This window comes from Clupea harengus, chromosome 11, assembly GCF_900700415.2.
Source record: "Clupea harengus chromosome 11, Ch_v2.0.2, whole genome shotgun sequence".
NCBI classification, from domain to species: Eukaryota; Metazoa; Chordata; class Actinopteri; order Clupeiformes; family Clupeidae; genus Clupea; species Clupea harengus.
The window spans coordinates 27,140,099-27,155,860 of NC_045162.1; the positions used below are offsets into that span (position 1 = coordinate 27,140,099).

Sequence of the window (15,762 nt, forward strand, 5' to 3'; positions counted from 1 at the left end):
TGGATTTATGTTTCGTAATGTGGATTTCATCTACAAACGCCTGTTTTGATGGAGACTATTACTGCCAAATGAATTTGGTTGGTATACCAAACATTATAAATTGTATATATAAATTGAGCATACTATACTGTTTATAACATTCATGACAATAATCTTGATCTGTCTGGCAGTCTTATGTGTAATATTTATTTCCCCTACAACAGAGCAGGACACTGGGGATTGCTGGAGTGATGCTGGTGCTGTCAGTGCTGGAGTTCATTGTCTCCATATGTGTGTCTGCGTTTGCCTGCAAAGCCACCTGCTCTTCTAACACTGAGGTGAGTAAAACTGTGATAAGTCTTTACAGTCCAGCAGCACTTTTGCTGCTCATGTCAGTCAGTTAGTAGACTCCACACTGAATAGACTGTTCCTCTTTAGCTACCATGCGCTGAAGGGAGTTCAGCTGTCATACTCTAGGGGGCGCTACCATGCGCTGAAGGGAGTTCAGCTGTCATACTCTAGGGGGCGCTACGCTACATGTTTGTATTTGATTTTGTAGCAGGTTGTTTCAAGCCAAGTCCCCCCCTCTTTTCCCACCTCCCACCCGTCAGCACCTCCACAGGGTACACAGGTACAGAGTCATGAACATTTATTTGTAGAAGACCATTATTAATGACCTTGTGATAAATAGGTGGGTGTGAATCCTTCAGCTATCTTTTTCATGTGTTGCTTTTCCAGATGCCTTTCTTCCCAACCAGTGTGGTTCCTCCTGTTCATGACTTCAGTGCTGATGGCAAACATGACTGTCTGCCCCCAGAATACACCACTACCCAAGAGTCATGTGACTCCATCTAGATTTACAGGGGAGGCTTTATGTCTCAAGCAAATGGTAACCTTGTGACTCTCTTTTGAATAATTTGTGTCTTCAATACATTCTTGAAGAGATGCATGCAAATAAAGCAATTCCTATATACTCACTCAAATGTATCTATTAAATCGATACTCTAGTTAACTAGCATGCTCCAAGTGACCTGCTTTGCATTCCAGGGTCTCAATCAATCAATTCAACTATTGGAAAGCATCCCATTAGCCATGAGAATCCATCCTATAAAGTCACCATTACATATAGGAATGATATGAGCAAACACATAGTGGAAAGTATAATATGTATGAAGGTTATTGTTTCTCTCTGTAGTATTGTATTATATTGGCCCGCATTATTTAGACTTTTAATATAATATATAGGCCCACATTATTTAGACTTTTAATATATTATTTAGGCCCACATTATTGAGACTTTGCTAAGATGAATATGAAAATGATGGATAATGTTGCCTCTCTTGTCCGCAGCATCAAATTCTTGTCATTGTATTACGATTGTGTACGTACTTTCAATAAAATAATTACATTAAATTAAATCTTTTTTTTCAAATATAAGGCATCACCTCTGTTCTTTGAATGCCTGCAATGTTTAACTTTGTAATGTTCTCAAAGTAGAGTAGCACCTATTTCTTGTCCTTTCTGTGCAAATGACTCTGTCACTCCCAAATCTTTGTCATAATCCAAATTAGTGGCAGGGGTCATCAGGATATGTTACTTGTCATAGCTTAACATGGCCAGGGGTTGAAACAACTATTCCTGGACATAGACCAAATACAATAACTTTACTGTAGAACATATTTAACTGGTGTACTAACACTAGAAGACCCAATAGTTACTGGAAAAGATTGATTTGATCCACGATGCCTTTCACATTTCTCATGGGGCTCCCACTAAGAGGTGCTACTTTATCTTCATCATGCTGCTATGTCATCATCCTCATCTTCATCATGCTGCAATGTCATCACCATCATCTTTATCTTCATCATGCTGCAATGTCATCATCCTCATCTTCATCATGCTGCGATGTCATCATCTTTATCTTCATCATGCTGCGATGTCATCATCTTTATCTTCATCATGCTGCGATGTCATCATCCTCATCTTCATCATGCTGCGATGTCATCATCTTTATCTTCATCATGCTGCGATGTCATCATCCTCATCTTCATCATGCTGCGATGTCATCACCATCATCTTTATCTTCATCATGCTGCAATGTCATCATCCTCATCTTCATCATGCTGCGATGTCATCACCATCATCTTTATCTTCATCATGCTGCAATGTCATCATCCTCATCTTCATCATGCTGCGATGTCATCACCATCATCTTTATCTTCATCATGCTGCGATGTCATCCAATCAACCAATGGAATTTCCCTACATTTGAAAGCTCATAGACAACACACAAACTGGCATGTATCAAATCTTTCTCTGAAGTTACAAAAAATGTGATTACTTTAATAATTGCAGCTGCCAAGAAGAGCTTAGAAATGTCTTTTTCTAGCACTAGTATGTGCTGCCATCTATTGCTTTAGGTAATGTTAGATGATAAGATTATGTTATTCTGCCTTGCAGTTGTGAAATTGCAAATAATGTTATATTGCCAATGGCTCTCCTAATGCCATATATATATATTTTTTTTTATGTGTGAAAACACTCTTTCTTCAGTACATCACTGCTGGTTCTCTCACTGTTAGAGCCAATAAGAAGCTCAATCCATGTTTGGTGAGTATTTGATGATGGATCATTCAACACTGACTACACACCTGTACCTTAATGCAACATTATATTACATTCACACTACCTTTCAGTGTTCATGTCTCTTTGCAGAAGACCTTTCGTTTATTTTCAATGAAAAAAATCTGATTTTATTAAATATTGTTGGCTTGTGACATTAAGTATATTTAATAATATGAGCTATGACTAGTATGTACTGCCATCTACTGCTTTAGGTAATGTTAGATTATAAGATTGTTATTCTGCCTTGCAGTTTTGAAATTGCAAATAGTGTTTGAACATGGTATTAAACTTAAGACAAATAGTGTTCGAACATGGTATTAAACTTAAGACATATTGTTGCAACCAACTGTTTATTCGGCCGTTGGGTTTGAATGGAGATAACATTTCAAAATAAAAGCACATTCCTAAATTCATTCATAGGCCTACCTATTAAAGGGTAGAATAGTGGCAAAGTAAGTCCAGGAATAGTCAACACATTTAGAATATTCATATTATCTGTTGAGGTTTTTTTTAAACAATAGTGCACGACTCTTCATGATTACTGTTATGAATATTAACAAAAAGTTGTGATTTTGGAATAGAGTTCAAAGATTCAAACTAAGGCATGACTTTTTTTATTTAAATTGAAATCCTTTTTCTAGATTTGATGAAATGACCACATAAGTAAGGTTGTGAAAGTTTGCGAAAACCTCTCACAATTCCTTAAATGACAAAGTCGTTTTGATCACAAACTAAATCCTGGAGGGACGTTTTGGAGATTCAAAGTCTTTGGGAAAATCCTGGCATCATGCCTCATTTTCAAACACTGACAAACTTAACCTCTCATCGCTTGATAAATCACCGATTGAAGGACCTATGAAAATGTAAATGTGCGTATGTTTTACTGTAAGGGATAATACGACTTCCAAGACAGACAGCGTTTTACTGTTTGGATATAAGACATCTTGTGGCACTCTCCAGTGTGCTCCTTTATGCTGAATACCATACTGTTGTTGATCCAGGAGCATGATCATCATCTGAATACCATACTGTTGTTGATCCAGGAGCATGATCATCATCTGAATACCATACTGTTGTTGATCCAGGAGCATGATCATCATCTCCTCTATGCTGAATACCATACTGTTGTTGATCCAGGAGCATGATCATCATCTCCTCTATGCTGAATACCATACTGTTGTTGATCCAGGAGCATGATCATCATCTCCTGTATGACGGTAAGTCGGTAGAATACTACTTTTTGTTAAGTGGTTTATGGAAATTAATTTGAGGAAATAGTGCTCTTCCTGTGTGGCAGATGTTTGTTCCTTACTTGTATTATGTTTGCTGTTCCTGAGGTATACAGATTTGGATCACTGTGGTAATTCAGTGGTAGAAAAAAAAAAAAACTACCCTTAACAGAATTTTGATATAAGATGAACAAAAGGCAAGTCTCTAAAAAGGCATGTTTTAAATGGAAGTATGACTTGACACAGTTCCTCAGCTAGCCTGACCTACACAGAAACAGGCTACTCCTAATTAACAGAAAACCTTGAACTCCAACTCTGAAGTATAAATATTTATGGAGGAAATGAGAGGGGTCAAGGTCTAGCTGTGATTGGTAGCATTTATTCTGCTAAGACTGTAAAGCAATGACCACAGCCTACCCTGTGATAATGTCACAAGTCACAAGTCAAGTCACAAGTCTTTTATTGTCAGATGCACAGAATGACACAGGGTCAGACTGGGCACTGAAATTCTTAGGACAAGGCACCGCACAACAACCTACCATAGCATAACATAACATAACATAATATAACATAACATGACATACACGATGTACAAGTACTCTGAACATAATTTACATGTAATAACATTACTAAATATACAAGATAAATATACAATACAATATGCTAAAACATATAGCAACCTATACATATAATACTAACATATATACATATAACATATAATACACATAAAATAAACATATAATAAACTATGCTAACCTATTAAACCTATACTACCCTACAGACAATAGGAGTAGCAGGTAGTGCAATAATTCTGATAAATATTACTGCTAGTGCAAACAGTAAGTGGAAGTGACAGTATGTAAGTGTAGTACAAGCAGTAATTTGAAAGTGACAGTGTATGTAAAGTGACGAGTGAAAAAGTGTCGATAGTGTGTGAATGTCCATTTAGCAGCCTGATGGCCCTCGGGAAGAAACTGTTCTCCAGTCTGCGTGTGCGAGACCGGATGCTACGGTACCGCCTTCCAGAAGGCAGCAGGGTGAAAAGTCTGAAGGCATCGTGTGTGGTAGGTGTCCTGCAGGGCTGGGAGCTCCCTGCCGATGATGAACTCCGCAGACCTGACCACACTACACAGGGCCTTGCGGTCCATGGCTGTGCAGCTCCCATACCACACTGTAATGCACCCAGTCAGGATGCTTTCTATTGTACATCTGTAGAAATGGGTGAGGATGACTGAATCCATGCCAAACTTCTTCAGTCTCCTCAGGAAGAAGAGGCGCTTCCGGGGCCGCTTTGACCACCTTGTCTGTGTGAGCAGACCAGGTGAGGTCATTGCTGATGTTGACCCCGAGGAACCTGAAGCAGCTGACCATTTCCACTGCGGAACCGTTGATATGCAGGGGTGCATGCTCCTCCACCTGCCGTCTCCTATAGTCCACAATAATCTCCTTTGTCTTGCTGATGTTGAGAGAGAGGTTATTATCCTGACACCATGTAGTCAGGGTATCAACTTCCTCTCTGTAGGCTGACTCTTCATTGTCAGTGATGAGGCCCACAATGGTTGTGTCATCAGCAAACTTGACAATGAGGTTGGAACTGTGCGTAGCCGCACAGTCATGCGTGAACAAGGAGAACAGGAGGGGGCTGAGCACACAGCCCTTGGGGTAGCCTGTGTTGGAGATTACTGTGGAAGAGGTGCGGTCACCGATTCTCACCACCTGTGGCCTCCCCGTCAGGAAGTCGAAGACCATTTGCATAGGGGGGTGCTTAGTCCCAAAAATACATAAAAATTTCAATCTATTTACAACTATACTGTGACATATTACTGTTGATTGTGGTGTATATTAAGGCTGCTACATTTAGCTTCAGCATTTGTGTGCGATAGGCCTGTGTATTGGAGCAAAGGTACCTCAATCAGTGTGTAATATTCTTGTTTACCACTAGAGGCCGATGTTTCATCACTTTCTAAAAGCTATTTCAGAACGTCAAGATAACCAAGGAACATCACAAGCTCCTCATACTAGTGCAGCTGCCAGTGCCGGAAGAAGGCAGTAACCTTAAGTTGAGACTCAGAACTGGTGAAAAACTATTCCAGAGGGTACCGCCATTGATCTGTAGCCTATACCCACACGGAAACCTGTTTCTATTCTACTTTCAATTAGAATACGTCAGAAGTAAGTTCATGTTTTTTTTTGGCTTGATTTGAGAGCGGTTCATTATACTGAGTGAGAATTGTTTTCTGAATAACAGAATAAATTGATTAACATATTTGTAAGAGAGGTAGCAGTTTATACACTGACATATTGCGCATTATATGCTGCAAAGATAGAAAAGGTGAAAATGTTGAAATGAAAACCTGATGTTGGTAAATCTGTCTTGATGTCTTTCTCAGATGAGTCGAATGTGTATCAGGAACAGAAACTGTGCCTTTAATTAGACAACTCAGAAGCACCATGTATGCCGAAAATGAAAGACTGATTCAGCACTACAGAAAATGCTCAACACTTAATGTAATTGTGTGGTTTATTCACTGTTACTGATGAAGAGGATTTCATAACAGTTATTGGTCAGTTTCTCTTCCTGAGTGCAGTTTTTGTTGGCTAACAAGTTTTTTTTCAGAATATGCCCTGAAAACTGTTCTTTCTCTGATCTGCTGGTCGTTTCAGGTTTGTGTAACTTCCAACAGCAACCATGGCCAACTCTGGTCCCCCTGCCAGTGGCATTATGGTTGTCACTCATGTGTACCCACAACAAGGTGCCCAAAGTGCCACTTCACCCCAGAGCGGAGTTGTTCCACCAGTCTCCTCTCGGCTTGGGAAATTCCTAAAAGGAGAACCAGCAGCCCTGGGGGTGAGTCTAGGATAAGGATCTAGTTCAATATAACGCAAATGACTATTAACTCACAGAGTGAATAATGTTGAAACTTGTACTTTTGCAGTCAACTTCCATGGAGCTATTTGTTTGCCTTTATTTTCCACAGACAGTTCAAATTATGGTTGGCGTGGTTGGGTTCTTGTTTGGTATCGTGACTTTATTTGATGTAACCATATCCAAGTTCTCTGGTATCATGTTCTGGGGAGCCATCATCGTGAGATCAATTCATTTATTACATCATTTTTTTTCTCCTTTAAAAAAATGTATACATTAAAGTAGTTTGTTTAAATGATTGCCATCTGTAATATTTCTAGTTATAATTATCCTGCTTCCTAATATACTATGAGAATCTCATAGTCTACCCTTTTTTGTGTCATTATATTACCAATGGCTCTTCTAATGCCATATGTATTTTTCTTTGAATGTGAAACACTCTTTCTTCAGTACATCACTGCTGGTTCTCTCACTGTTAGAGCCAATAAGAAGCTCAATCCATGTTTGGTGAGTATTTGATGATGGATCATTCAACACTGACTACACGCATGTACCTTAATGCAACATTATATTACATTCACACTTCCTTTCAGTTTTCATGTCTCTTTGCAGAAGACCTGTCATTTATTTTCAATGAAACAATCTTAACTTATTAGGTATTGCTGGCTTGCGATACTGAGTATATATAATAGTATATATAAAGTATATGAGTAGTTTAATATATATGTGTGATTGTGAGGCAATATGAAGAGTGTATCAATTCTGGAGAGAACTTTGGGCTATGGACGCTAACTGCATTAAATTCATACTTGGGGCCACTTATGATGTCTTCCCAACTCCGTAGAACCTCAGTCAGTGGGTGGGTGAAGACAGAAGCTGCATTTGGTGTTGGCTCATGAAAACACGTTTTGTCTGGATGTAAAACTAGCCTGACCCAGGGTTGCTACACGAGGGGATATAATCAGGTTTAAAAATAGTTTGCATGTTTGTTTGAGAATAAACAAGTTTATATTAAGTCTTTGCCGGTTAATGACAGGGACAGTGAGTTTTCTTTTGTGAAAGAGGGGCAGAAAAGGGGACACCAGGCACGTACAAACAGTACTGGCAAATGGGGCAAAGCATGGGATTGGAGATAGTTGGCTGATGTGGGAAGACAACTTTAAGTTCCACAGTGTATTGGTATGTGACTGCTATGGGACCAGACATGGTGTTGCATTCTGAGTGTGAGCACATTGTTTACTGTATTGAGTTAACGATTGAAGATGTGATTGAGGGAGCATTTGAAAGGAGGAAGCTAAAGTATGTGGAACTGGTAGCAGAGGCGAGGCAACAAGGTCGGCAAGCACACACACACAAGACCAGTGGAGTGTCAGGCCAGAGTCAGGAATTGAACCCGGGCCGTTAGATTGTTTAAGTAGACTGTGTCACGTTGAGCAAAGGTAGGACCCAAATGCAGATCTTAGAAAAAGGTCTCAAAAACAAAGAAGATCCAGATGAAATCAAAAGCTATCTATGATAAACAGATAAGCCAGGTGAATGCAAGCTCCAGAACAAGTCAAAAGCAAAAAGCCTCTAACTGCTAAACAGTAGAGAAACAAACCAGGAACATAAAAGAAAACTCACGGGTAGACAAGAGAACCAAGGTACACAGTAGTGATGTTACAAATTACCCTGAGGCTTCGGAGCTTGTGTTGGGAAAGTGAAGCACTTCCAGACGGAGCGCGTAGCGAGGCTTGTATCGTTTTGCCGAAATGACGTCACTGGTGACGTCTGAAGCCTCATTTGAATCAAGTGCTTTACGAAGTGGTTCGTTCGTTCACTTTTGGCGGGACGCTTCGACTATACGATGTCCCAATTCCCATCTCGTATTCGTGGTTGTTGTTGTCAGTGGTTGGGGATTTAGCGATAGTTGGAGATTTAGCGATAGTTGGAGATTTAGATTGTTTGGTGTTGTTAGTAGTATAGATTATTTGAGATAGAGTTATGGAGCCAGTTAGGAAGAGCAAGCCCTTGATCCAGTTGCACAAAGCACTTTCGCCCCCTTTTCAGTGCCCTGCACTTTCACTGACCAGTTGTCCAAAAGCACTCTCAATACCCTTGGTTTTACAAAAGTACTGACCAGTATTCCAAAAGCACTTTAACTACCCTCTGTTCCAACAGCATACAGAAGAGAGTAAAGATAATTAGCAGGCGTTTTTATCCAAAGCATTGGGTTAAAATGTGCAATGGCCAGGTTTTGAAACTGAGTAGTCTGTGCTTGTAAGGCGACGTCGCTAGTTGTGCCACCATACAGCCCTTAGATCTATAGGTCAAACTATTAGAAGAAAGAAGAAAAAAAAGAAAGCCTTTATTCTCGTTGTGTTCGCCTACAATGAAATTTGAATTAATGGAGGTAAGTTTTTTTCACCATACGTTTGTGTGCATGTTATTTTAGGGCCTTGCGGACCTCAACAAATTGAACAAATTCACTGTCACGAGAAAATCTTTTCTACACCGTATTTTTATTGAACAGCAGGTGTCACTAGAGAGCGAACGAAGCTTCGAGTAGTGAACCTTTTTTCAACACGTCTGGCTGGAAAGCTTTGAAGATTCATGAAGCTTCATTTCGCCATCACTAGTACACAGACCACTAAGACTCGGTGATGAGCTTGCCAAAGGGCCAGGTATAAATACTAGAGTAATGTGACTTTCTGATGAGCAGGTGGGTACAGAAAATGGCGGGAAAACAAACAAAGGCAGGAAGTAAACACAAAAGGCGGAAAGTCAGGACTAAAGCACAACCTAAATAAACACAAAACACATGGTGACACCAAACACAGGTATAGAGTCCTTTGACGGCCTCTAGCAGCGAACAAATGTCCCCCCCCCCCACCCCACCCCCTCCCTCTAGGGACGTCCCTGGACAATCTGGATGTTGGCAACGAAAGTCTCTGAGGAGGTCCTTGTCCATGATTTTCCAGGCTGGGACCCATGAACATTCCTCTGGGCCCCTCCCAGTCCACCACCCCTTCTTGCACCTGGCAGGAGTCCAGCGAACGGTGAACTGTGAACTCTGGTTGGCCCCTGATGATTCGGGGAGCGGGAGAAACTTTGGGGGCAGGGTTCAGAGGCGAAGAGAGCAGTGGTCACAACAAGGAGACATAAAAGGCGAATCCTTAGGGAACAGGAACTTGTAGGACACTGGGTTGATCCTAATGATCACTGTCGGCGGGGAAAACGTATTTCCTAAAGAATCCGTATTGAAACCGGAAGTCGTCACTTTACTCCGTTTGATTAGGACCTTTACTTTTTAGTTGAGAAGTTGTGTTGATCACCTGACATTCAAACGATCGGTTTTCTTTAAATTATTATTATTTTTGTGAAGTTATACGGCTTATGTGAATAAAGCTATCTACACGACTTTTTATATGTCTAAATTGACTCGGTTAGTTGTTCATGTGGTACACGAATGTTGCAGCACAGGAGTAAAGTGACGATATCCGGTTTCAATACGGATTCTTTAGGAAATACGTTTTCCCCGCCGACATCACCTTAAAAGGACTGTCCAAGGCTAGTCCTGCCAGGGTGGCCTCGAGCTCCGGATTGACCCTTGACCTTCTCCGTCTGCCAATTAGATTGGGGGTGAGACTGGCAGTTGCCCCAATAAGAAGACAGAATGGAGCCCTGGAGGCTACCTTAAAAATGGTTATGGTGGTGTGATTTTGCTGTTTTTCATGTAGGTCAAAGCATCACTTGGGATGAATATCTTCAGCACAATAACTGCAGGGATTGCCATCATTTTGTTTAGCTTGGATTTCATCATCCTAGCATTATATTATGAAAACTGTTATAATGGCTATTACTGCCCCATGAACGATGATAACTGGGTAGGTACCAAATTATATAATACCAAACATTTGATACCAAACATTATAAATGGCATAAAGCATACTATACTGTTTATAACATACATGACAATAATCTTGATCTGTCTTACAGTCGGTATGTGTAATATTTCTTTCCCCTACAACAGAGCAGATCACAGGGGATTGCTGCAGTGATGCTGGTGTTGTCAGTACTGGAGTTCATTGTCTCCATATGTGTGTCTGCGTTTGCCTGCAAAGCCACCTGCTGTTCTAACACTGAGGTGAGTAAAACTGTGATAAATCTTTACAGTCCAGCAGCACTTTTGGTGCCAACGTTAGTCAGTTAGAACAGGGGTTTTCAACTGGTTTGGTCCCAGGGACCACCATTGTGACTAGAAAGTATTCCGCGGCCCACTGATGTGCCTGCGCGCGCGTGCGTGCGCGTGTGTCTGCGCGTCCATGCGTGTATGTGTGTGGAGAGAGGGGAGACGTGTCAGTGTGATATCTGGGCATGGTGAAGTCCACATAGCCTGTCTATTCGTGGCGAAATGGTAGACAGCGACAGTCTCATATCATTCTCTGGTATTGCCCTGTACTTATTCTTCAAGTACGCCAGTGTAGAAAAAACGCTCTCACACAGGTAGATAGTTGGGAAGGGCAAAAGACACCTCATTGCTTTTGCAGCAAGCTCTGGAAATTATGCAACATCTGTTGCATGTACTCAATAGGCTTGGCATTCAAGAAAACGTGATGCGTCTCTATATGCCGCAATAGTTCCGACGGCTTCATGGCTTCATTTGACAGTAATGTTGAACACACGAAACACAGTGGTACCTCCTTTCCTGCTCTGTCTGTGGTCACTGTAAATCCGTATTTTATGTATTCCTCATTGTATTTTCTTTTTCTTTTTTTACTTTGTTTCCCTGTATCCTGTGAAGGTGTAGCTTTGTTGGAAGCCTGTCCTTGTCCCTCTATCGTGGCAGCTTGTCCCTCTGTCGTGGCAGTCTGTTCCTCTGTCACTCTCCTCACTAAAAACCGATCCATTGGTGCTTCTGACCAGCTAACTCGACGTTAGAACGAAATGTTAGCTAAGGACAGTAGATAACTTCAGTCGTTCACCAAAAGTATATCTTAGGCTATGATTTACTGCAGATGCTTGTCAACTTCGCGCGCGAGACTGTACGTTACGAATAATATGCGTATGGCGTGACGTTAGGGACGCAATGCATTAACATTAGCATAGACTGGATAGAAGCAGTCCACCTACATTCTGTCAGCGTGAATCTCCTATAGACATATTTTTCTTATTTTAGGTATTTTTCACGATATTCAAGAGCAATCTGGAAATGTGTTAAAATATCAAAGCGAATTTATAAAAATAAAATAGTCAATGGTGAACTGATCAACATAGCCTCATGTCGCGGACCCCCTGCAATGCTGTTGCGGACCACCAGGGGGCCGCGGACCCCCGGTTGAAAACCCCTGAGTTAGAAGACTCCACACTGAATAGGCTGTTCCTCTTTACATGTTTGTATTTGATTTTGTAGCAGGTTGTTTACGTTTCAAGCCAGGTGCCCCCCTCTTTTCCCACCTCCCACCCGTCAGCACCTCCACAGGGTACACAGGTACAGAGTAATGAACATTTATTTGTAGAAGACCATTATTAATGACCTTGTGATAAATAGGTGGGTGTGAATCCTTCAGCTACCTTTTTCATGTGTTGCTTTTCCAGATGCCTTTCTTCCCAACCAGTGTGCTTCCTCCTGTTCATCACAGCGGTGCTGATGGCAAACCTGGAGATATGCCCCCACAATACACCACTACCCAAGAATAAGTCATGTGACTCCATCTAGATTTACAGGGGAGGCTTTATGTCTCAAGCAAATGGTAACCTTGTGATTGAATAATTTGTGTCTTCAATACATTCTTGAAGAGTAAGTGTGTGCATGTATGCAAGTAAAGCCATTTCTATATACTCACTATAAAATGTATCTTTTAAACTGAAATTCAAGCTAACTATCATGCTCCAATTGACTTTGCATTCCAGGTTCTCAATCAATCAATTCAACTATTGGAAAGCATCCCATTAGCAATGAGAATCCATCCTATAAAGTCACCATTACATATAGGAATGATATGAGCAAACACATAGTGGAATACATAATATGTATGAAGGTTACTGTTTCTCTCTGTAGTAATATATTATTTAGGCCCACATTATTTCGACTTTTAATATATTATTTACGCCCACATTATATAGACTTTGCTAAGATGAAAATGACCGATATTGTTGCTCTATTGTCTGCAAATCAATCAAAAATCAAATTCTTGTCATTGTATTACGAATGTGTACTTACTTTAATTAAAATAATTACATTCATATAAGACGTCACCTCTGTTCTTTGAATGCCTGCAATGTGTGCAATGTAATGTTCTCAAAGTAGATTAGCACCTATTTCTTGTCCTTTCTGTGTAAATGACTCTGTCACTCCCAAATCTTTGTCATAATCCAAATTAGGGGCAGGGATTATCAGGATATGTTAATTGTTAATTGTCATAGCCTTACATGGCCAGCCCAGAACATGACAAAGACCATCTGATGCATATTGCCTCAAAAGCTTTTCATATTGTTTCATTTGAACAAACATTTCATTGCAAGTTTTGTTGTTCCTTAAACAAATGGCAGGGGTCAAAACAATGACTGAAACAACAGACATTTAAAAAGTATTAACATTAATAACATAAATTTAAGTTTCATAAAGTGACTGAATATTTTGACTTGTGTCTTCTTTGAGCATTTAAGATATCACACGTTTTACTTTCAACCAAACACAAATATCTATCAATAGGTGGACATGGACCAAATAAAATAATTTTACTGTAGAAAATATTTAACTGGTGTACTGACATTATAAGACCTGAGAGTTACTGGAAACGATGCTTTTCACGTTTTTCATTCCCACAAATAAGTGCCATTAAATGTCATCACTTTAGTGGAATGTCAGGCCACTAGGGTGCGCATGACCATGGAGAATGACTGATGTACGAGGCTGGATATAGTTAATAAAGTACGTGTGCTGCTGAAGAATACACGCCGTCGTTGCTGTCTGGTCTAACAGAGCTAGTTCACATCATACCATTGTACAATCACAAAGAATGGAATGTCCCTACTAGTGCTGTCAAACGATTAAAATATTTAATCGCGATTAATCGCATTTATGTCATAGTTAACTCAAAATAGTGCAGTTAAACCATGGCTTAATATTTTCTTTTTTTCAAGTTTGCTGGGAACATAGCAGTCAGGCCTCTTATTTCAGAAACAATGAACCGTAACAGTTAGGTTACCAAAAAAAAGGTAAGCCTACTACTTATTTGCTTTCAGCCAGCTGCCTGCAGACAACAGTGAAGCTCGCTTCTTTTGCACAACACAACTTTTAAAAGTAAACTTTCCATTCAGAAGATTTGTATCATCCATTTCGCCGTATCGCGCTCACCATTCACTCAAACCGTAACGTTAGCCTACTACACAGTTTGCGAGGCCAAATAAAACGTTAATCTAAAAAAAATTAAACAAAAATAAAAAAAATTACTAAAAAAAAACCGCGTTAATCTCGCGATAAAATTTTTTACGGCGTTAAAATGGGTTTGCGTTAACGCCGTTAATAACGCGTTAAACTGACAGCACTAGTCCCTACATTTAAAAGCTCCTTGACAACACACAAACTGGCATGTTTAAAATCTTTCTCTGAGATTCCAAAGAAACTGATCAAAGTCTGTTTTATTGTCACACAGCACACAACACCACACACATGCATTGGCGGCGACACAGGACACACAGACACACACACGCATGCTGATGAGGTCGCCAGTGAAATTTTTCTTCTGCCTTTAACCCATCCTGAAGTCCTTGTCCTTCCTCAAGGGGCTCCAGGAGCAGTGGGCAGCCTTTTACGGCGCACGGGGAGCAGGCCAAGTGTTCAGTCCAATTTTGGTCAGGGACAGGACAGGGATCTTTTCTGTTCTTTTTGCGTTGGGGTTCTATGTGGAGGAAACCCCTTGTGAACATGCAAACTCCACACAGAAAGGCCCGGGAGATAGCCCACCTGAGCACTGGAGGCCTGGGGAGAACCTACCCCCCAGGACCAACAGCGCCCCATGCGGGAATCGAACCCAGGAACTTCTTGCTGTGAGGCGGCAGTGCAAGCACCTGAGCCACCGTGCCATACCATAATTGCAACTGTCAAGAAGATCTTAAAAGCATTTTTTCTGTGTTGCCATATTGCTTTAGGTAATGTTAGATTGTAAGATTATGTTATTCTGCCTTGCACTTGAGCAATTGCAAATAGTGTTTGAACATGGTATTAATTGAATTAGAGTTAATGGAATTACATTCATTCTAATTTTAAACTGGCTCTACCTACTCTTCCCAGCCTGGACAAAGACACTACCCTCTCCCACAAAATGGCCCCAGACAGCCCCTTCCCCCCCATCACACCTCTCTCCATTCAGGAGAGGGATGTCAACAAGCTGCTAAAAAGACAGAACCCCCACAAAGCTGGACCAGACGCTGTCTCTCCCTCCACACTAAGGTACTGTCAAGGACCAGATGTCTCCAGTGTTCACGGACATCTTTAACACCTCATTGTCCGAATGCGTGGTACCTGCCTGCTTTAAATCATCCCCGTTCCCAAAAAGCAGAGGATCACAGGCATTAATGAGTACAGACCAGTCGCCCTGACCTCTGTGGTAATGAAGACCTTTGAGCGCCTTGTGCTGACCCATTCAAGGCTATCACCAACCACCTCCTCGACCCACTGCAGTTTGCATACAGAGCCAACAGGTCTGTAAATGATGCAGTCAACATGGGACTCCACTTCATCCTCCAGCACCTTGACTCCCCCAGCACCTACGCCAAGATCATGTTTGTGAATTTCAGCTCCGCATTCAACACTATCGCCCCAGTTCTTCTCCAAGACAAGGGCGGGACCAGCAAGAGAGCAGGCAAGATCATCGCTGATCCTTCCCATCCAAACAACATACTCACCCCCTTTTTCAGAGACTCCCATCCGGCAGAAGGTTCCGGGCTATCAAGACCAAAACCTTGCGCCACCTGAACAGTTTTTTCCCCACAGCAGTGGGGCTCACAAACAAGCCCCCTGCATCACACTGACTCTCAGTTCGGTTAACTATCTTCTGAACCTACATGTAAATAAAAGGG

General features: G+C 41.0%; 1 long non-coding RNA gene and 1 pseudogene across 1 annotated transcript; both read left to right on the top strand.

Moving 5' to 3' along the window:
• The first annotated feature begins 240 nt into the window (after positions 1-240).
• On the top strand, positions 241-1,392 carry LOC116222456. Its single transcript, XR_004164666.2, has 2 exons — positions 241-317; positions 718-1,392. It is a non-coding gene; the product is annotated as an uncharacterized LOC116222456 (long non-coding RNA).
• A 5,095-nt stretch (positions 1,393-6,487) lies between these two features.
• Positions 6,488-12,245, top strand: LOC105893960 (annotated as a pseudogene).
• Positions 12,246-15,762: the final 3,517 nt, after the last annotated feature.